At 35.8% G+C, this 23,270-nt stretch overlaps 1 long non-coding RNA gene and 1 other non-coding gene across 2 annotated transcripts in view; one reads left to right on the top strand and one right to left on the bottom strand.

The window, feature by feature from the left end:
- The window catches only part of LOC126001557 (uncharacterized), a 344,243-nt gene that overhangs the window by 235,164 nt on the left and 85,809 nt on the right, over positions 1-23,270 (bottom strand). The window lies entirely within an intron of this gene.
- LOC126002550 (small nucleolar RNA SNORA51) lies at positions 13,383-13,515 on the top strand. The gene has a single exon (XR_007493238.1). It is a non-coding gene; the product is annotated as a small nucleolar RNA SNORA51 (small nucleolar RNA).

Here is a 23,270-nt window from a genome sequence, read left to right on the forward strand (position 1 = left end):
GAAGTCCAACCACATCCAGAAGGCAAGAAATAATAAAAACCAGAGCAGAAATAAACAACATAGAAACCAAGAAAACAATACAAAAAATCAATGGTAGACCAGGAGTTGGTTTTTTCCGAAAAAATAAACAAGATAGACAAACCACTGGCAAAACTCACCAAAAAAAAGAGAGAAAACACCCAAATCAATAGGATCACACATGAAAGGGGAGAGATTACAACAGAACCCCAAGAAATACAACATATCATGAGATCATATTATGAACAACTATACTCAACTAGGCTAGAGAACCCAGTAGAAAATCGATAGATTCTTGGAAAAACACCCTCTTCCAAGACTGGAAAAGGAAGATCTAGAAATCCTAAACAGACCAATCACCTCAGAGGAAATTGAAGATGTAATTAAAAAACTCCCTAAGAACAAAAGCCCAGGCCCAGATGGATTTACAGGTGAATTCTATCAAACATTTCAAGAAGAGTTACTAACCACTTTTCCATAGGCTCTTCCAAACCATAGAAAAAAACAGGAATCCTCCCCAACTCCTTTTATGAGGCTAATATCACACTCATTCCCAAAGAAGGCAAAGACACTACCAAAAAAGAAAACTACAGACCAATCTCACTAATGAACATAGATGCAAAGATACTCAATAAAATATTAGCAAACCGAATCCAGCACTTCATCAAAAAGATCATACATCACGATCAAGTGGGATTCATCCCAGGAGATGCAAGGTTGGTTCAACATACGCAAATCAATCAACATTATACACCACATCAACAACATGAAGACAAAAACCACATGATCATATCAATCGATGCAGAGAAGGCATTTGACAAAATCCAACATCCTTTCATGTTAAAGACACTCAGCAAAATAGGGGTTAGAAAGGAACCTTCCTCAAGATAGTTACAGCTATCTATGAAAAGCCTACAGCCAACAATTACACTCAATTGGTGAGAAACTAGAAGCATTCCCACTAAGATCAGGAACTAGGCAAGGCTGTCCACTCTCTCCACTCGTATTCAATATAACCTTAGAAGTCCTAGCAATAGCAATCCGACAAGAGAAGGAAATCAAAGGGAATTCAAATTGGGAAAGAGGAACACAAGCTATCTCTCTTTGCCGACGATTTGATGATATACATCGAAAAACCTAAAGAGTCCACAGTAAAACTCCTAGAAACAATTAACCAATACAGCAAAGTGGCTGGTTACAAAGTCAATACACAAAAGACAGTAGCGTTTCTATATACAAAACAATGAAGTTGAGGAGAGAGAGATTAAAAATACAATTCCATTAAGATAGTATCAAAAAATATCAAGTATCTAGGAATCAACCTTACAAGAGAAGTGAAAGACCTATACCAGGGAAACTTCAAAACACTCCAGAAAGAAATTGAAGATGATCTAAAGAAATGGAAGAACATCCCATGCTCATGGATAGGTAGAATTAACATAATCAAAATGACTATCCTACCCAAAACTCCTATATAGATTTAATGCAATCCCTATCCAAATCCAGACACAATTCTTTAATGAATTAGAACAAGCATTCACAAAATTCATCTGGAACCACAAAAGACCCAGGATAGCCAAACAAATACTGAAAAACAAGAAGCTGGGAGGGCATCTCCTTACCTAACTTGAAACTATACTATAAAGCCATAGTAATCAAAACAGCATGGTACTGGAACAGAGACAGGACATCAGACCAGTGGGTCAGAACAGAATTCCCAGACATAAACCCCAGGTATATAGCCAACTAATATTTGATAAAAGATGGCAAGAATCTGAAATGGAACAAAGAAAGCCTATTCAACAATGGTGTTGGTACAACTGGAAAACCACATGTACGAAGTGAAAATCAACCCATACCTTACTCCTTATACAAAAATCAACTCAAAGTGGATCAAAGACTTGAAATCAGACCCGAATCCATAAAGTTTATTGAGAATAAATAGGCAGAACACTCAAAGACCTATATATCAAAAAGGTCCTTTGAGAATGGAGCACCAATGGCAAGAAACGTTAGCATCAAATATAAACAAATGGACTACATCAAACTAAAAAGCTTCTGCATGGCAAAAGAAACCCTGCTTAACGCAAGAAGGACAGCTAACAGAATGGGAAAAAATCTTTCACTCGACATATCAGATAAAGGGCTGATATCTAGAACATACAAAGCACTCAGAAAGCTGACCCCCCCCAAAAGCAAACAAAGCTATAAAAAAATGGGGAGATGAAATGAATAGACACTTCTCTGAGGAAGACAGAAGGATGGCCAACAAACACATGAAAACATGCTCACCTTCACTCATCATCAGGGAGATCCAAATCAAGACAACAATGAGATACCAACCTTACACCAGTGAGGATGGCCCACATCAAAAATAATGGAAACAACCTTTGTTGGCGGGGATGCGGTATGAAAGGAACTCTCATCCACTGCTGGTGGGAATGTCCCCTAGTCCAACACCTATGGAGGGAAAGTCTGGAGAGTGCTCAAAGAACTCAGAATTGAGCTGCCATTTGACCCCAGCAATTGCCCTCTAGGCATATACCCACAAGATGGAAGGACATTCATTCCAAAATACATATGCACCCCACTATTTATCGCAGCCACTCAGTATATAGCCAAATCTTGGAACCAACCTAGGTGTCCAACAACGGATGAATGGATCATTAAGATGTGGTACATATACACAATGGAATATTACATGGCAGTTAGAAATGATACAATCACAGACTTTGCAGCAACGTGGATGGACCTAGATCATGTTATGTTAAACGAAGGTAAGCCAGAAGACAAAAGATAAACACAGAATGGTAGCACTATTCTGAAACACCTAGAACATATATTTTATACACAACTAATACCTAACAATCATATAACAGGGTTTAACAGGGTAGAAACTCCGATCACTGTAATAGTCAACATATACGTGGGAGCAGTGTCCAAAATACATGAAAAGGAACAATGCAAACTCTTGACTGCACATTATACCACAAAGAAAACAGCAACAACAGAAACAGCAACATGGAGAGAACAGGTATGTAACCAGACTCCTACAACAAAGGCCCACAATAATCCCTTAGAGATCGTAAACAGGAACACAAGTATAGAACACCGCGGGAAATCACGTAATGCAATGGCAACATACCATAACACTACGTTTTAATCCCTTTACCCTTACTATATTTTAAAAATAACCTCTCAGCTTTTCTTTCCACAGGCGCCCTTAGATACAAAGGGCGGACAAACTAAGATGGCAACTCGGGATACCACACGAGATACCATTACCTTGCTTTCACTATGAGACGGCCACGAGAAAACTCTTTAACATTCACTTTATCTATAGGTTAAACCTTCTTTTAGGAATCGAAGCACGTGACCAGTCAGACCACCAAAGCAGTACCTGCGATGTACAGACCTAAACTACAGGCTCTAGTCATCGAACACATTTCAACCAAACCCAGCATTCCCTTGCTATTCTCTCCTTCTTCTCTCTTTTTTTTTCTCTTTTCTTTTTCTCTTCTTCTCTTCTCTTTACTTTTTTCCCTTTCTCTTCTCCCTTTCTAGGGTATTTTCTCTTTTCTCTTCCTTCATACCCCTCCCATATATCTTCCCCTTTCTCCCCCCCGGAAATCCCAACTATCCCTTCACCCCTCAATCCCATCCAGATCTCCCACCATATTAAAAACTCTCACACCCTCAGTCCTTAATCTTTTAGCATCAGATCGACCTCCTACCCAATGAACCAGTACCCAGCACCCCAGGCGAGGGGACACCCAAACCGAACCCACACATCGTCTCCTGCAAGAAAAGACAGCCAAACTCCCCTGTGGGACACATGCTGCGAGACCCTCCCTACCAACTCCCCCTAACATAGACTGTTTCTTGAAACCGGACTTAGGTCCAATAGTATCCCCAATGCAAGAACTCTTCCAAGACCTCCCAGCTGCAAATTTTTACCAATCTGAAGGGGGGCAGGGGGTGTGATTGGAAGATGCCTGGGAACCCACACACCACAAGAAAAATCCAAAAGACAATGGGAAAACTGTACTTCCAACATAGGCATAAGACCTGTAATACACCAACTCTTTACCTGTTCTCTCCCAAATGCAAAGTAGTCTTTTGCACCACATTGGTCCTTTAAAAACTTCGCTAACTCATTTTAATTTTTTTATATTTTTTAATTAACTTATTTATTTAAATGTCTGCCTTACATATACATTTGTGGGCACATACACTTTTATTTCCTTTTTTTTTTTTTTTTTTAATCGTCTTTGGGTATGTGACCTATCTCTGTTACTCACTCTGTCCACCCCAAATACTCCGACATATAATGGAGCACCACTTCCCCCTGCAAAGGCACACTAAATAAAGGGGAAATCTTACATAGTAAAAAAAAAAAAAAAAAAAAAAAGAGCTCTTATCTACTAGAGATAGGAACTCATAGTTGTTTACAATACAGGGTTATCTCCTACCTTGAAAATGTGTCATGTGGAGTCAACTTGGACCTCAGGTGATTAGATACCATTCAACCAGCCTTGAACCCTGGATCCCAGACATAGAAACGGCACAGCTCCTCACAACAGCTGTAAGAAACAATCTCCATCTGGGACAGCCTTATTACTGCAGGGGTCAACAACAAGGGGCCAGCTCTAACATGATATCTCGACAATGAGGAAAATGTGAACAACTTGACCTTAGAGCAGTTTAGCCTACCTCACCAGCTAACGACAAGACAAAACCAGAAGACGTGGCACCCTTTGGTAGGTCCAAAAGCCAAGATCGTGATTTACAGATGACTGGATACTAGAACCACGACCAGACTGTATACATCTTGGGACCAATAAAAAAGCCCTAGTCTAGGGTTTGAACTAAGACCTGCACAATAAGCATGATCCCCGTCCCAAAGGTCCGGCAGAGACAATTGTAACGGAAAGGGGCTTCTGGAAGAACAAAAGAAAGACGCTATCCTAGATGCCTTCCTAGGTTCAGCGCAAAGACCAAGATCACCAACCACAGAAGATGGATTAAAATGGCACTGAGGTAACAGAACCTCCAGATTCACAAAGGACTGACTTCACCATAAGTCCCACCTCAGGATATGTACAGATACTGGGACTGCTAAACACAGAGCTCTGACGGTATCACACTGGACAGAGCAGAAGCTTTCCACACACCAAAAAAAAAAAAAAAAACCACAACCTGGAGAGTAATGATCCTGAGCAAAGACTAGAGCTGATTCCATGACAGTATACTCCAAGGACGGAGAAACCCCATATCTTATAGGGCAAGTGAATTCCTTTTCGAATGACCCCAATGTTTACTGTGCCAGGGCAGGAGGGAAAAAAAAATACAAAAAACCACAAAACCTTGGTTATATATATATATACTATATATATATATATATATATATATATATATATATATATCTTACCATCATTTATTATTGTTATTATTATTTTTTATTTACCTAGCTATTTTTGGTCGATTCCTCAGTTTGGATGTGATTATTGAAATTGTTGGCCCCCAATTATTCTTTTTTTTTTTTTTTCTTTCTTTTCTTTCTCTTCCTTTCTTTTCTTTCGTTATGTGCTACGCCATGTTTCTTATTTCAAGACAACGGCGTGTTTTTGTTTGTTTGTGTTTTGTTTTTAGTTTGTTGTGTTGGTTTATTTTTTATCTGTTTTTTTGTGGTGCTTATCGTTATAGCTGGAGTCCTCACTGGATATTTGACACTTCTTTTGGTACTGGTGGAGTGTTTCAACTTCTTTTCCTCCTTCATTTCCCAAATCGATGATGAGAAACCCTCTAGAAGGATTCTGCCCATCTTTCGGGTATTAAACTCTTACCCCGGTTTATTTATTTTCTCTTTTTCAGGCAAAACCACGCAACTTGAACTAGCTACCCCTGCCCCTACTTAGAGGGGGAAATAAGGGAGGCATCAAGACCAAACTGATGCAAGACTACTAAGTAGTTGGTTAGAGACAGAGAGGACCACATATTCTAGCCGCCCTGGGGGTGAGGGAAGAGGAAATGGGAGGTAAGACAGAAACGGGGAGTAGGGAGGGACAATTTTGGGGATGGGAATCCCCCCTGGATTTTATGTAAATATGTACCTAAAATATTATTGTCAACAATATGTAAGCCACTATGATCAAAATAAAAATTATATTAAAAAAAAAAAAAAAAAAAAAAGAAAGGCTTGAAAGTATTCATTAGTGAATCCATCTGGGCTTGGGCTTTTGTCTATGGGTAGACATTTGATTACTGTCTTAATTTCCTAATAGTGATGGGTGTGTTTAGATATGCTACATCCTCTTCATTCAACCATGTAGATTATAAGAGTCCAAAAATTTATCCATTTCTTCCAGGTTCTCATTTTTAGTGGCATAGAGTTTCTATAAGTAGTTTCTGATTACCCTTTGAGTCTCTTCCATATCAGTAATGATCTCTCCTTTTTCATTCCTAATACGAGTTATCAAGTTTCTCTCTCTTCTTTCTTAGTTTTGCCAGTGGTTTATAAATCTTGTTTATTTTTTTAAAGAACCAACTCCTGCTTTTGTTGATGTTTTGAATTGTTTTTCAGGTTTCCACTTCATTGATTTCTGCTCTCAGCTTTGTTATTTCCTTCTGTCTCCCTATTTTTGGTTCCTTTTGTTGAACACTTTCTAATTCTATGAGCTGCATCATTAAGCTGTTCAGATATGCTCATTCTTCTTTCCTGATGTTTGCTTGCAAAGCTATAAATTTTCCTCTCAGGACCCCCGCTTTTGCTGTGTCCCATAGGTTCTGATAGTTTTGTGTCTCCATTGTCATTTTTTTTCTAGGAAGGTTTTGATTTCCTCTTTGATTCCATCTCGGACCCCACTGGTTATTCAGTATTAGACTGTTTAACTTCTAGGTATTAAAGTTTTTCTTCTGTGTCCCCTTTGTAGGTTCACAATATAATTTCAGGGCCTTGTGGTCAGCAAAGGTAGTCTGCAAAATTTCTATCCTCTTGATATTATAGAGGTATGTTTTATGTGCCAGCATGTAGTCTATTTGGGGGAATGTCTCATGTACAATAGAGAAGAATGTGTATCCAGGTTTCTGGGGATGGAGTGTCCTATATATATCTACTAGGCCTCTTTCTTCCATTTCTCTCCTCAGGTCTAGTATATTCTTGTTGGGTTTCAGTCTGGTTTTGTTGCCAGTGTTGCCAATTGCCAGTGTTGACAATGTCGTATTGAGGTCTCCCACAATTATTGTGTTGTTATTGATATTATTTTTCAGATTCGTCAACAATTGTATTAAATATTTTGCTGGACCCTCATTCGGTGCATATATGTTTAGAAGAGTTATTTCTTCCTGCTGTATATATCCCTTGATTAAATACAAAATGTCCATCTTTGTCCCTTACAACTTTCCTGAGTATAAAGTTTGCATCATCTCATATTAGTATGGCCACTCTAGCTTTTTTATGGGTGTTGTTGCTTGGATGATTTTCCTCCAGCCTTTTATTTTGAATCTATGTTTTTTCTGACTGTTCAGGTGTGTTTCCTGCAGGCAGCAGAAGGTTGGATTGAGTTTTTTGATCCATTTAGCCACTCTGTGTCTCTTAACTGGTGCACTTAGTCCATTGACATTGAGAGAAAGAACTGTTATGGGATTTAGTGCCATCTTTATATCAAAGTTTGGTGTGTCTGTTGGTCAGTCTTGTCTTAAAGTAGGTCTTTCAGTTTTTCTTTTAAGACTGGTTTTGAGTGTGCAGTTTCTGAGCTGTTGTTTGTCTGTGAAACCATGTATTGTTCCTTCAAACCTGAAAGTGAGTTTTGCTGGGTGCAGTATTCTAGGCGAAGCATTTATTTCATTGAGTTTTGTCACTATGTCCCACCAATGCTTTCTGGCCTTGTTTGTTTCAGGTGACAGGTCTGCAGTAAATCTCAAGGATGTTCCCTTGAATGTAATTTCTCTTTTCAATCTTGCTGCTTTCAGAATTCTCTCTCTATCTGTGGAATTCATCATTGTGACTAGGATGTGTTTCGGGGTGTTTTTTCTGGGGTCTCTTTTAATTGGTATTCTTTGGGCATGCAGGATTTGATCACATGTATTTATTAGCTCTGGTAGTTTCTCTTGAATGATGTTCTTGACCGTTGATTCTTCCTGGAGATTTTCTTCCTGGGTCTCTGGGACTCCAATGATTCTTACGTTGTTTCTATTGAGCTTATCATAGACTTCTATTTTCATCTGTTCCCATTCTTTGAATAATTTTTCCATTGTTTGATCATTTGCTATAAGGCTTTTTTCCAATCTCTTCTGCTGTATGGAGTTGTTATTCATCTCATCTTCCAGTGTACTAATTCTATCCTCAGCTGCTATTAACCTGTGGAAAAGCTCATCCATGTTTTTCTTCAATTCATCTACTGAGTTTTCTCAGACCTGTTATTTGACCTGAAATTTCAGTTTGGAGTTTTCTCATTTCTATCTTCATATTCTCTTGATTCTTATTAGTGTTCTCTTTTATACTTTCTTTGAGTTCTTTGAACATCTTCCATATTTCGACTCTAAACTTCTTATCTGAGAGACTGACGAGTTGGTTGGCCATGTTCTGATCATCTGAGTTGCTGTCTTCATTCTCTATGTCTGGCGCTGGCCTGCATTGTTTCCCCTTGTCACACTTGTATTGTGGGCTTTTCTATGTGTTGTGGTTGTATTCATTGGCTAACTGATATGCGCAGCCGCTTAGCAAAGTGGAGTCACCTTGCTCCTCTAGCTCCTCCCTCTCTGGGCGTATCAACTCACCTCCAGGGAAGGCTAGCCATGCGCTGATGAAGCCACACACAGGATGAAATCAGGCCAAGAATGCAGCACAGCACAGGAGACAGTCAGAGATAGGTGCTGGCATCTGAGTCCCAGCAGAGTTCAGAGGCTTCCCCCTTTCCAGGCATATCAACTCCAGCATTTACTATTCTATATGACATTTAATATTCTACTTTATCCCTAATTCTTTTGAAAAACTTTCTTTGATAACTTTGACATTGCCGTCTCTGAATCTACCTATATTCTCAGTCTCTGCTCAAGCTCTTCTTTCTTTGCTTCTTTAAAGGCTCTGTAAAAACTACATTTTCACTTCTACAGTGATTTTACTTTTCTGATAGGCTCAAATATTAGTAATTATTTACAAATGCAAGCTCCTTGATCTCATTCTCATTTTTTCTTGAATTTTTTAAAAAGTATTTTCAAATTTGTGCCAAGAGATAATCAGTGGGTAGGACCTTTTGTTCCACACCTCTAACCTGGGTTTGATCTTCAACACCACATATGAAACTCAGCCCAACAGGAGAAAAGAAAATAAACAAATCCAATTACTTGTCTTTCCCACATCCCACACTAGCACCTGATTTTCCCATAGGAAACACATATGCATGCATGCATATATAAACATAAGTATAAATATTTCATCATTTTATATTTATACAAATAAGAAACAAAGGGCGTGTCTTATTTCTTTTTACCAACAGCCCACATTATATCAAACAAAATTAAAATTTTTATCTTCCAGATGCTCACTAACTTCTAAAGCCCTCAACTACCATTTCACCTAAATTTTCATAATAACATCCTTCTTAATATTTTCACATTCATTCACCCAATTTAACTCATTCTACACACAGAAACTACACTTATATTTTGCAAAATGTCAATATACAATCCTTCTTGCCTAACTCCTATAATCCTTCAATCGTATCCTGTTTTGCTCGCAAAATCTGATCATGGATGCCATGGCCATACTTGTTATGTTTTCATTTTCTATGTTAGACTCATTTTCCTAATTATTTTTGCTGAAGCTTTCTGCATTATAATATTATTTTTCAGTTTCATGTCTCAGGACATATAGATTGAACAGCTTTCTTACCCCCATAACTTTGTACTATATTCTTTATCCTTTAAAATCTCAATTTAAATATTTCTTCTATGATAAAAATGTATGTTTTCTATTATTCAGGTATCTTCATGGTACCTGATACTTGCCCTTTATCATCCATAAGAAAGTTATTATATAAACAAAATCATGTATTTATATAGATTATGTTACCATATGTCTCAAAAGTTGTCCCTCCACAAAGCAAAATTAGGCTTTACTTTTTATTATATGTGTGTGTGTATATATAAGATAATTTTAGAGCCTAACCAGAAGTTATGCATAGTATAAAATATATAAATGTATAAAAATTAGGATCTACGGGGCCAAAGTGATAATACAGTGGATAGAGAGCTTGCCTAACACACAGTCAACCTTGGTTCAATCTCAGTAACCCATATGGTCTTCAAGCCACCAAGAATGACTCTTGAAATCAGAGTCAGGTGTAAGTATTAAGCATTGCACGAAGCATACACACAAAAAAAAAATTAGATCTCGATAAATACATTTGCTTAAAGCAGAGCAGAAATAACAAAGGAAAGATATTACATTTTTTACATTACAAATTTTTCATTTACTTAATGCCACAAGTAATACATACATATATACTACTGCAAAATGCCAAGTAAGTTTTCTATCGATAGAGCAGTAAATATGTATTCATCTCCTAATATTACTATCTACTTTGAAGTAGTTATACTTACATTTTTAAAAAATAAAATCTTCAGTTAAATCACTGTGAGAAAAACAATTACAAAGTTATTCATGATTTAGTTCATTCATACCATATACAACACCCTTCACCAATGCACATTTCCTAAACAACAATGTCCCCAGTTTTTCTCCAACCTTTGCTTCTGCCCTCTTCACTGCCTGCCCTCTAAGCAGGTACTTTTCTTTTTTTCTCTTTCTCTTTCTCTTTTTTTTATTTAGAAACTTTGGTTAGCAATATTATTACTGAAAAATAGAACATTTTCTGGTATAGATAAGTTTAAGAATCATAAAAAATGTAAAAAATAATTTTTACTTTAGTTTTTAGGGTACTTTAAATTTAGGTACAATGAAATCACAGAACTATGTAGTATCTAGTTTTAAAAGTTTATATAAGTTCAGTTATATCACATTTGAATTTTTAATATCAATATTTCTGTTAAAATATGAATCAAGCACTCCTAAATTGAGAATCTTGAGATTACTGAAGCTATTTTAATAGTGACATATACATGGCTCACCACAAATAAATAATATACACATTTCAGCAACCTTGCTGTATCTAATTCAGAATTTCAATACTTTTATAGTACCAATATTTAATCTCACATTATCTTATAAAGTGTATGAGTTGTCATTTGCATTCAAATAAAAAATACAAAAACTAATTATTTCTCTCAGAAGGCTAACAAATAGACTTTTCTTAAAAATGTTATTTTTGTCAGCCAAAATATTTTGTCTGAGATTTGGCCATTAAAGTTGATAGAAAAGTTCTTAGATTGTTGAAGTAAAGTAGTCATTTTACAGTAAAAGTTGGAAAGACTAACACTTAGATCTAAAACTAAAATTTCAAACAATTTCAGAGAAGAATATACCACAATTTATAAACAATCTACTAAGTTCTGAAAGATACCATCCTTTCTAAAGGTTAATGGAAAAATCCATACTATTTTGCTTCATTCGACAAAAGTCAGGCATAAAATGTTCACTTCCCAAATTGTGACCCATTTACTATAATCAAAAGTAAATTCCTATACAATCAACTTCTTTGAACAATCACTTGGGTTTTACTTCTAAAACTCTAGAGTTAAAGTAGTTGTTCAAATGGTAAGAATCAACACTTGATTTCTGGTTCTTCTATAACTGCAAGCATAGCATTTTTCAGCAAGATTTCATTAGAGAAATCTGGAATTCATCCCAATCATTTTGGACATAAATGGTCTTACATAACTCTCCTTTAATCTAAAGGCAGGTTAGCCTCCTCCCAGGAGAAACTTTTTATGCTGATGGGACATTTTCACTACATTACATTAATTGTTTAGATAGTGCTGACACACTTATCATTCAAGCTCCTCAAAGAAAAGTGTAACATCATTGTAAGGGCAACAAGCATCATGGAAGTTTGTGCTGGCTATTGTTTAAGTGTGTGCTTATCATTCAAGCTGGATTTTTATTAATAACAACATAAAAAAGAAAATTCTCATAAAGATTTGCAATATCACATTGATAAAAGAACAATGATTTTAAAATACAACACTATACCATGACTCTAGAAATATATAAACATATTGAAGACTTTACTCATCTAAAAAAGTTTTCATTACTTAAAATAATTGAAATTTGAATATGATTTGAAATGAAGGTATTTTAGAATTCATTCAATAAAATAACAAAAGACATGTTCTAACAAGACAAAGCAAGTCCCTCTCCTATGTACTGCAATCTGAGTAAAAATAAGAAAATCTCATGTTTTTTCAATGAGGATCTTTTATGCAGTATTTCTCATTCTTTCAGAGCTTATCTTAAGAGAGTGAGTCTTTTTATATTGTATTGCCTTTAGAAGATATTCTTGCTACTCTTATTTTGGAAGTAAAAACAAGGATCAAACATTTAATTTTAATTCCTGTTGATATAAAAACAAGACTAATGGGACCTTTTTCAATTTTATAAAAAAAAATTTTATAAAATAAAGTAAAATCTAGTTGATTTTCAACTAGAATGGCATTCAACTAAAGACAAGAATTTTATGATCTGATATCTCAAACTAAATGAGTAGGACAGCATAAGAAAAGGTATTGGTTTCCAAGTATGTTTAACTAAACTTTCCCTTGGGGAATTTTCTAAATCACTTGGCAACTTATAGGTGATCTGTGGCTTGGAAAGCAATTCCCATGGTAAACATCATCTCTCAGAAGCAGTAAGCTCTGAAATAGACCTTGATTCTGAGAACAGATCTAAGTTTATTCCTTGACTAAGTTTTTCATTACTCCTACTTGTTCTCATGGAAGATATTGTGATTACCTGGAGGATACTGAAATACAGATGACTATAAAGAAGATTCAAATTACCTGTATAAAAGGAAAGCAGATATAAAAGGAGAATAATAGTTTATTAAAATTAGGTGAAAATTAAAACTTTGCATCTGATAGGGGGAGAGCAGACTCATTCTCCCATTTTTCAGTGATAACATTTTGATTTATCTTAAAGGAAATTCCGCTTCCCCCATTTTATAAAATTCTTTTGCACATATATGTATATATGCCCTTTCTTGCCACAATGGTGGTCAGAGTGACATACCTTAATCAATGAGAGTTACTCTTAAGGCCTGTGTCAAAACTACTAGAAAGCCTGTCTAGAGTACAGGCTGGTGTGGGGTGGGGAGGAAGGACACTTGGGATATTGGTCATGGGAATATTGCACTGGTGAAGGATTTTACATATATATATGTATTAAAAATATCAAAAAGAAAAGATAAGGCCTCCCAATTCTTACCACAGGCTGTGTTATTTACACAGACTGTATAGAAAGAGGAGGTACAGTAAATGCACCCCATATACACCTCAACACAGGTCCTTTGCCTGGTCTGTATTGTGAATTGGGGGACAAAATAAAAAAATAAAATAAAAGTCAAAAAAAAAACTACTAGAATAATCAGTAGTAGAAGACTTTGATGAATGAAGTCCTGGCTGGGTTTGTTTGATTCCAGAACCAAACTAAATAAAAATTCCAAGATATTATTACATTGTATGTTGCTAAAATTATAGGGTGTAAGCCTGTGACAAAGTACATAAATTGGACTATATGTTTGTAACCTGCTTGAATTTTGGGATGATGAAGAGTTTGGGCCACTCTTTACTGTGTCTAGGACTTACTCATTGGCTCTGTGCTTAGGGAATATTCTTGCAGTGTTCAGGGGATTAGGTTCATTGCCAGGTAATGAAATCAGGGCCAGAGACAAGCAAGGCAAACACCCTGGTACCAGGTCTCTGCCCCATGAATGACTGGTTTTTTGGGTTTGGGGCCACATTCAGTGAAGCTCTAGGATTGCTCCTAGCTCTGCACTCATGAGTTACACTTGGAAGGCTCAGGGAACCACCTGGGTGTCAGAGATTAAACCTGGGTCAGATGCATTCTAGACAAGTACCCTAGCTACTTTGTAATATTTCCCGCTCCTGAATGATAATATTTAAGAGAAAATTTGAGTCTTTCATTAGAGCAATGATTCCAATGATTCTTCTAAGGACCTGAAATCAGAGATTTTCCTGGTTTTATCAATTATTTGATCCACTTAACTTCGATTATTGTTATTTATTACAATATATCCAACAAAATTCATGCCAGAATCAATACATGTTAATATAAAGAGAGTAATATAAAGAGAGTAACTAAAAATTGTTTAGTATTTTATCTTCTTATTTAGTCATCTACCAAAAGGTCACAGTAAATTTATTCAAAATGAGGCTTCAATTACTCAAATAATCCTATCAAACTATTTTCTGCCATGACCACAAATCCTTCTGGCTAGATCACCTTTTTAACAATGCCAGCCCTGATCTAAACAACATGAGGGAGCCAGTGTAAAAGAGAGATTCATAAACTAATATTTGAAGTAATTGCCTAATAGTCTAAATGACTATATATATATATATATATCCCAAATGAGTAAAACTGACAGCAAGAATTGAAGACATTCAATGTAACCTTACATAGTATAGTAGGAAGGGATTCTGTCACTTTTTGTTATGTTATTGAGTCTCATGATGCTCAAAGCTTCCTCTTGCCTCTATGATTGGGGATCACTTCTGGAAGGACTTGGAAGACAATACGGAGTACCAGGGATTGACTCAGCCTGGCCCAAGACAAGCACCTACTATTATATTATCTCTCCAGCTCACTATTAATCAATTTATAATAAATATTCTTTATTATTATCATCAAACATTTTAAATTCTGGTTTTACCACAAAAATATATAAATAACTGTTTCTGATTTAGTTATCTATTTAAAAAAAAACTGGGACTGAAGCTATAGCACAGTGGAAGGGTGTTTGCCTTGCACGTGGCTGACTCAGATGGACCTCAGTTAGATACCTGGCTTCCAATATGGCCCCCCAAGCCAGAAGCGATTTCTGAGTGCCAAAACCAAAAGTAACCCCTGAGCATCACCGGGTGTAGCCCAAAAACTGAAAAAAAGAAAAAAAAATTTAGTTCTTCATGAAAAAATATCTCATTAGCTCAATACATAAAAATATTTAAAGTAATTTTAATATAAAATTTAATAAAAGAAAAACAATTTAATACTGAGTTTATTTTTATCTTTTTATTTATTCACTACAAAATTACAAAGTTATTTATGATTTGGTTTCAGACATGCATATTTCAACGCCAATCCATTCTCACAGCAATGTCTATTTTTCTCCACCAAGTTCCTTACCAATTTGCTTCCCACCCAGCAGTCTACTTCTATCAGAAGTGATTTTAGTTTCCAAAGTTTCAGCAATATGGTTTACAGTACCATTGGTGATAGGATACATAATGTTTTACCACCTTTTAACACCACTTCCTTCTTCCAATTGAATGCTTTCCTTCACCATAGACATTACCTATTCCCTGTCCATCAAATGGTATGTCTTCTCCTAGTCTCATGTTGTTTCTATTGTCTTGTTATATCCCACATATGAAAGAGATAATTCTGTGCCAGTTTCTCATGACTAACTTCCCTCAGCACAGTACTCTTCAAGTCCATCCATATAGTAGCAAATTGCCTAACTTTACCTTTTTTATGACCAAGTAACATTTCATTATTTATCTGTTTTATAATTTCCTAATTTATTCATTTACTCTTGGACACTGGGATGTTTGTAGATTTTGAAAAGTGCTATTAGTAACATAGGGGTGCAAATATCTCTACTCGATTGTGTTTCTGAGTTCTTGGGGTATATTCCAAGAAGTGAAGTTTCTGTGTCAAATAGAAGTTAGGTACTTAGATGTTTTTAGGGATGTCAATATTGTTTTTCAGAAGAACAGTAGCAGTCAACAATTTCACCAGCAGTGAAAGAAAGTCTCTTTTTCCTCACACCCATACCAGCACATGTTATTCTAGTTCTTTTTGATTGTCTTGTTTGTTTTATTCAAAGAACCATCTCTCAATTTTATTAATATTTTGGATTATTTGTTTTTATTGCAGTTTATGAATTTCTTTTTCAGCTTTATTATTTCCTTCCTCCTGCCAGCTGTGTGCTCCTTTTGTTGGTTTTGTTCCAGTTTTTTAAGTTGCACAATCAAGTTATTTATGTGGACCCTTTACTTTTTCCTAATGAATGCTGGATAGGTATGAACTTTCTTCTGTACATTATTTAGACTGTGTTCCACATATTCTGGTAGGTAGTCTTTAGGTACTCATTCCTGTTTGTTTCCAGGAATCTTTAATTTACTCTTTGATTTACTCTCTGATCCACTGGTTTTTCAGTAACAAGCTATTTAATTTCCAGGCATTTGAGTTATTTCTTCATTTCTTTCTGTGATTAACTTCTATTTTCAATCATCTGAGAAAATGGTTGATATGGTTTCTATCATATTGACTTTATGGAACTATGTTTTGTGTCCCAGTATGTAGTTTATCTTGGAGAATGTACCATGTACATTGAAGAACATGTATTTAGCTTTTTGAGATGAATAGCTGTATATCCCTTCATTAATGCTTTTAGTCTATTGACAATGAGAGAGATTATTGTCATGGACTGCCATACTTCTACAGTAGTTTGACAACTATGGAGATTGTTTTGTCCCAAAGTAGTCCATTTTGTTCTTATAATGATAGTTTTGAGTCTTTGACATTCCTGAATTGTTGTTTATCCATGATGTTGTATATTTTCCCTTAAAATATGAATGAGTCTGGTTGCATAAAGTATTCCTAATGAGGCTTTCATTTCATATGAGTTTCATTTCACTATATCTCACCATACAAAGTTTTTATATCATACAAAGTTTTTTATATAAAGTTTTTAAATTTTATATCTAGTCATACAAAGTTTTTTATTTGGTCAATATGTTGTAAATCTACAATTTACATCTTTGATCTTGCTGCTTTCAGTATTCTATCTCTGTCTATGATATTTTATCATCCTGATTAGTATGTATTTTATAGCATTTTAATTTGGATCTCTTTTCCTGGTACTTGTAGAGACTCTTGAATTTGGATGCATGTGATCTCCAGTTCTGGGACCTTCTCAACAATGATATCTTTGAGTGTTGCCTCTTTCTTATAGTTGACTTCCTGGCCTCTGGGACCCTGATGCTTTTTATGTTACTCCTCTGTAATTCATCCCAATATTCTCTTGTCAGCATTTTATTTTGAGTTTTTCCCCCAGCTTCTGTTATTTTCTGGAGGCTTTCTGCTTCTCATCTTGGAGATCAGTAATTTTATCCTTAGCTACTGTTAATCTGCTGGTGAGACCTTCAGTGATTTTTTTCATTTTGCCTACCAAGTGTTTCAGTCCTACCATTTCTGTAGTTTTGTCATTTCTGTTCTCAAATCCTTTTGTTGTTTTTTTCTGTCTCTTTCACTGTTTGTTTAAGCTCCATAATAATTCCTCTCTAAAGATTTTATCAGAAAGGTTATATAGCTTGTTATTATTGGTTGATGGGCTCATCTTGCCTCAAGAAGTCACAATGGGGTTCTGCATTGCTTTCCCATTGTGACTTTTGCTATCTGGAGGTGTTTCTTGTTTGTTGTTGTTGGATAGTTGACCAGAATTAGAATATCTTTATATGTTCATGGTGAGATATAAAGAGGTGAAAAAATGTGAGGCCATATAATGCCGCACTTTTTGTGGAGTTCTGATCTGGGATGTAAAATGGTGATTATGAGTAACAAAGAGTGCCCTAAACCCCAGGATGCCTCAGTGTCTTGGAACTAGAACTAGATAGATGAAATACTGAGAAATTAATAGTATTAAAACAGTGAAATACTGTGCAAAATACTTTTTTAAAAAATAGCAGTAGATATTAAGCCATATGTTATCATGATCTATTTTTTTGTTACTGACAAGGATATAAGCTGGGTCTACTAAGCTTTGTGACTTTCTTGCAACTTTAAATCCTTTAAGTCTCTAGTCAATTATTTTTAAATTACCAGTAAAATCAGCAGTAACATTTCCTGGTCTTAGTCTCCTATGATGCTACAAATTACTGCCCTTCTTTCCTTAGAACATGCTGATAAATTCAAACTTCAGAAGTCACCCTGAAGCTGTGCTCTTGAGACAGCAAGAAAGTGTGATGGCTCCTGAAAGCCTTTGTTCTGAACTTTTGTCTGCTATTGCCTTTTTCTAGCAATGCATTTTTTAACAGAAGGCTACCCATTCTTCATCCACATGTGTGCTAAACTGGTTAAAGCAAGTTATTTAACAAATTTCTTGGAGGCCTAATTACTACTTGTATTTTCATAGCAGTCAGTGTGGTATTAGCTGTTCCAAATGTATAAAAACTTTGATTCAGTCCATAAAATATAAAACTTACACTAAAACCTGTTTTACAGAGATAATATTTTTTTAAGTTTTATCCAAGAAGTCAAATGTGCCATGCTGCTCGTGAGATAGTCAAATAAAAATTTTAAGAGACTGAAAAAAAAAATGAAGTGTACTAAAAACTTGGGGTTTTGGGGTTTTTTGTTGTTGTTGTTGTTGTTTTGTTGGGCCACACCCAGTGATGCTCAGGGGTTATTCCTGTCTATGCACTCAGATATTATTCCTGGCTTGGGAACCATATGGGACGCCCAAGGATAGAACCTCGGTCAATTCTTAGGTCAGCTGTTTGCAAGGCAAACACCCTACTGTTGTGTCACTGCTCGGTCCCTAAAAACTTGAAAATCAAAGTATTCAAGTCATGCAAATATAGAGCAGTTGTACCATTAATAGAAATCATAATTGGAAAATTGGAAAAATTAAATAATCTTAATTTTTTTCTTTACACTTGGAAGATGAACTTTTAAAAAGATAAAAACCCAAATTATCACCTCAAAATAAACTCTTCTGATATTAGCATATTCATTTAAATCATATCTGTAATTCTTTGGGGGTATTTTTGGATAGTGGGTCATGCAGAGATACACAGGGATTGCTCCTTGTTCAGCATTCAGGAATTACTCTGGAGGTGCTCTGGTTACTATATGGGATGCTGGGTATCATTCCCAGGTTCCTAAAGCACAGATACATGTGGTAAGTGACACAGAAATATTCTCTTCCCCAATTAGAGCAGGACCTCTTTCCAGAGGTAATTTTCCCTCAGATGTTGAATTCCACAAATACCCTTGCTTGGCCCTTGAACCATAAAATTTGATTAATAATCTTTTATCTCTTTATGTTTTAAAAGCCTACAAATTCCAATGTCCTGGTAGGGTCACATTCAATAATCAAAGTATACATACAATACTTATTTGAAACTTAGATATAAACATATAAGCCAATAATAATATCCTTAACAATTCCTACGCAGATTAATGTCAATGCTTATAGATAATACTTCTTATCTTGCATTGTTTTGCATTGAGTATTTTCTCATGAAATATTTAAATTCATGTTCTAATAAGTCTGGGTGAACATCTCTTTGATATTTATCTTACTTGGAGGACATGTACATGAATGTTTTTTTCTCAAATTTGAAAACCATCATTAGAATATTTACTTTAAAAAAAATTAAAAAATAAAAAATATTTACTTTTCTCTGCTCCATTTACTCCTCTGCTTTTTTATATTTTAATTTGGAGTATATTGCTTTACTATACCTTGCATCACATTTATTTAAAGTTTATAGAAAAATTTTTTCTTTGAGTGGTCTTTAGTTTGCATGGTCACTTTCAGTATTTTTTTTTAATTTTTATTTTGACCAAAGTGGATTACAAATCTTTCACAGTAAATTTTTAGGTACATAGTTACATTGAATCAAGGGCATTCCCATCACCAATGTTGTTCTCCCTCTACCCCTATTCCCAACAAACATCCCATATCCCTCTCCTTTACCCCCCCCCCCCGTTGCTAGTATACGTGGTCCCCCCTGTGTCTAGCATCTTGTAGATTGGGTATCAATTCTGTTGTCGTTGGCTTTGGATTTGGTGTTTAAATCTGATCATTTTTTTTATTTCTACTTAATGTTCATATGACTGGTCTTTGGTTTTTGGGTCACAACCAGGTGCTCAGGGGTTAGTCTTGGCTCCTGACAGGCACGTGGGACCATATGCTGGGATTCAAACAAAGGATTGGGAAAAGCTCAGGGCCCAGGGTCCCGGAAACCCAGGGTCAGGGAAAGCCCACCGCCTCAAATTAAGACCATGAATTTTCAGAGAACAATCAGCAATGTGAGGTTTATTTATCCAGAGTTCTGGGGTCTACCATCTCCTTACGCAGCAAGTTCACAGTGGAACCTTGAGCCTTGGAATCCCCAGATTTTGGGGGGAATTTATGATAATGATGTTACAAACTTTAAACATTTCATAGGTTCACACAGTGTTCAATTCAAACCACCCAATAATGCAAACAGAAAAAGGTGCAACTCCTTAACTATTCCAGACCCCCTTTAATGTCAGCCACCCTAGCCCTCATCCTGATGGTTTGAAAAGATATGGGCTGGACCCTCCAGGAGGTCTCTAGGTGGGTCCTGATCTAGCAGGGAGAAGGCCCTGCATTAGCAGGATGGAAGGCCTGCACTAGCAGAGTGGAGGGCCTGTTCCTTTGGGGAGGGAGGTTGGTCTATTATACTACCTATACTGTACCTCAAGCAAGCTAGTGACAGAAGCCAAAAAAGCATTAAACTAAATCTTATTCTTATTCTATACCTCTTGTACCCTCTATGTGTTCTTAGGATGTTGAATTTTACAGTGCCCAGATTGTTCTTTAATGCTTAGCTTTAAATCCTGTTTTCCATTTGGTGGCTGCTCTCTTAGCATAAACACATGCCTTCATTCCTTATTTCTCTCAGCCAGCTTGTATCTAGCAGGGGCCACCCTGGTCAGTGAGTTGTTTATTGCTCACTTGTCAGGACCTGTCTCAGGGCCTATAATAGCTGAACTTATGCCAACCAAGAATCAACTCAAAAGTCCTTAAAAGCAAGCAATAACAGAAGCCAGCCCACATTGTTAGTCCTAATCCTAATTTATTTCCATTTCTAACAGGACTACCATCCATCCTGGATCAGCTACATGCAAGGCAAATGCCCTGCCGTTGTGCTATCTTTCGGGTCTCATTATCAGTATTTTTTTGTACTTTCAGTTCATACCACTTAGAAAAAATTTCAAGTTATATCTTAATTCCATAGTTTAATTTTCAACTCCATTATTTCCATTTAATTATAATTTATATCTTTTGCTTGGCATTCTCCATTAGATATTATTAAACTTCTTTATAGAAGCACAATTATCTTCAATACTTTGAACATTTATAATAGGTTTTTTGATAACTATTTCTCTCCCTCTTATTTTGTTTGTTTGTTTTAGACATGCTGAGTAATTTTCAAAGAACTCTCCTGGCAATGTGCTCAGGGATTGCTCCTTGCAGTACTCAGGAGAACATAGGCAGTTCCAGGGATTTAATTGGTCTGCATGTTCAAAGCAAGTACCCTATCCATTGTACTACTTCCTAGCCCTAACTTCATCTATTAATTATGACATTGAGTCATTTCACATAAAATAGCTTGTCTCTTTTTATTCTATATAGAAATCATATTTGCCAATTTATTTACATGACTTATGTTTGTTAAAAAGTGGACATTATTTATAATGTTATAAAATTAGAAAATAGAAAAGTCTGGATACTTAGCAAATATAAAAATTGATATATTCTAGTTCTTATCATTATTCTGTGCTTATGAATTATTTAATTACTTGGTTGAGCAATTTAAAAAAGACTAGTTCCAGTGCAGTTTGCCATTCAATGCCATTTCTCAATGGATTCTGACTTGGCATTATTTATAATCATCCTGAGATAGCTTTAGCTTGATTGTCTTTACTTCCTCTTTCTTGATATTTGTTGCTATAAGTTGTAAAACTACTCTGATGATACCAAACGTTGGCTATTTCTTCCACTAACTGCTCGCTTGATTGCTCTATTGTTTCAGCAATGCCCTGGAGGACTCACAATCTATTTCAATTAATTTGAGTTCTTCAAGTGGTAGATATTGAGGTCAGATTTGAGGGCTTTTGCTACCCCCCAAAATACAGATGTCTCTTTCTCTGGTATTCTTTGTTAAATGACTATACTATAGTTCACCTTTTATCATTCTAATAAACAATTTTTAATTGTTTCAATTTCAATTTTCAATTGAATTGATCAATTCAGTGATCTTAGATTTGAACATTCATGTTCTAATCTAAATAAAGTCAATTTAGGAGCTATAGTAGAGAAGGTAGGACACTTGCCTTACATGAGACTGACCCAAATTCAATCCCTGGCATCCCATATGATGCCCTGAGCACAGCCAGGAGTAATTCCTGAGTGCAATCAGGAGTAACCTTCCAGCATTGTTGGGTGTGGCCCCAAACAAAACAAACAAAAACAAATAATGTCAGTTCCTTTGGGGACAGTAGTGGAGCTCTCAGTCTCAGAGCCTCTATATCCCTGGGGAAAAAATATTTGTAATACAGCTTTGTATCTGGGGAAAGGTATAGTGGTCTAGTTATCTTAGTAACCTCAGTAGCCCCTGTTTGTTATAATAACTTCTAGTCTTTTAGGTGTGCCTTTAATAGTAAGCAAATAGTCCTTAAGAGCAAACTGGGAATGAGAGGTGTGTGGGAAGAGTGATCAGCAATCCTGGAATCAAGGTTTTACATTTCAAACTTAAGGAGAAGCCCAGATCACTCAGTCATTTTGCCAGTATTATAGCATAAACAACACAGAATTCCTAACTCCGTGAAAAAGTTGACCTGCCTCAATCTGGGAAATACTGTAATCCTAGCTGGAGCTTGTCAGAGACACAGACCATGTTTTTTGGCAACCATCCAGAGTACAGTTTTTATTTTGCTGAGCTAGTAGAGCTAAAAAAAAAAGTAGATTATATTTGGAAATATCAAAAACTTGTGGAAACCTCTATATAGATTTGTTTGAAGATGTGTGTGTGTGTGTGTGTGTGTGTGTGTGTGTGTGTGTGTGTGTACCTTAGTGACATTAGAGATTTGGTTAAGGTTTTAAAATAATCTTCACCACTAATGACCATTTGATTGAGGATTCTATAAAGCTACTCATGCTGCCAATTCAAAATTTAATCACTGATTTTCTTCTCATTGGACTATAAACCGATGAATTTTTTGTGATAGCTTTGTATCAGTACACAGAACTCATATTTAGGGTCCAAAAGACTAACAAATATATTTCTTAAAT

This window comes from Suncus etruscus, chromosome 2 (assembly GCF_024139225.1).
Source record: "Suncus etruscus isolate mSunEtr1 chromosome 2, mSunEtr1.pri.cur, whole genome shotgun sequence".
In the NCBI taxonomy this organism is placed as follows: Eukaryota; Metazoa; Chordata; class Mammalia; order Eulipotyphla; family Soricidae; genus Suncus; species Suncus etruscus.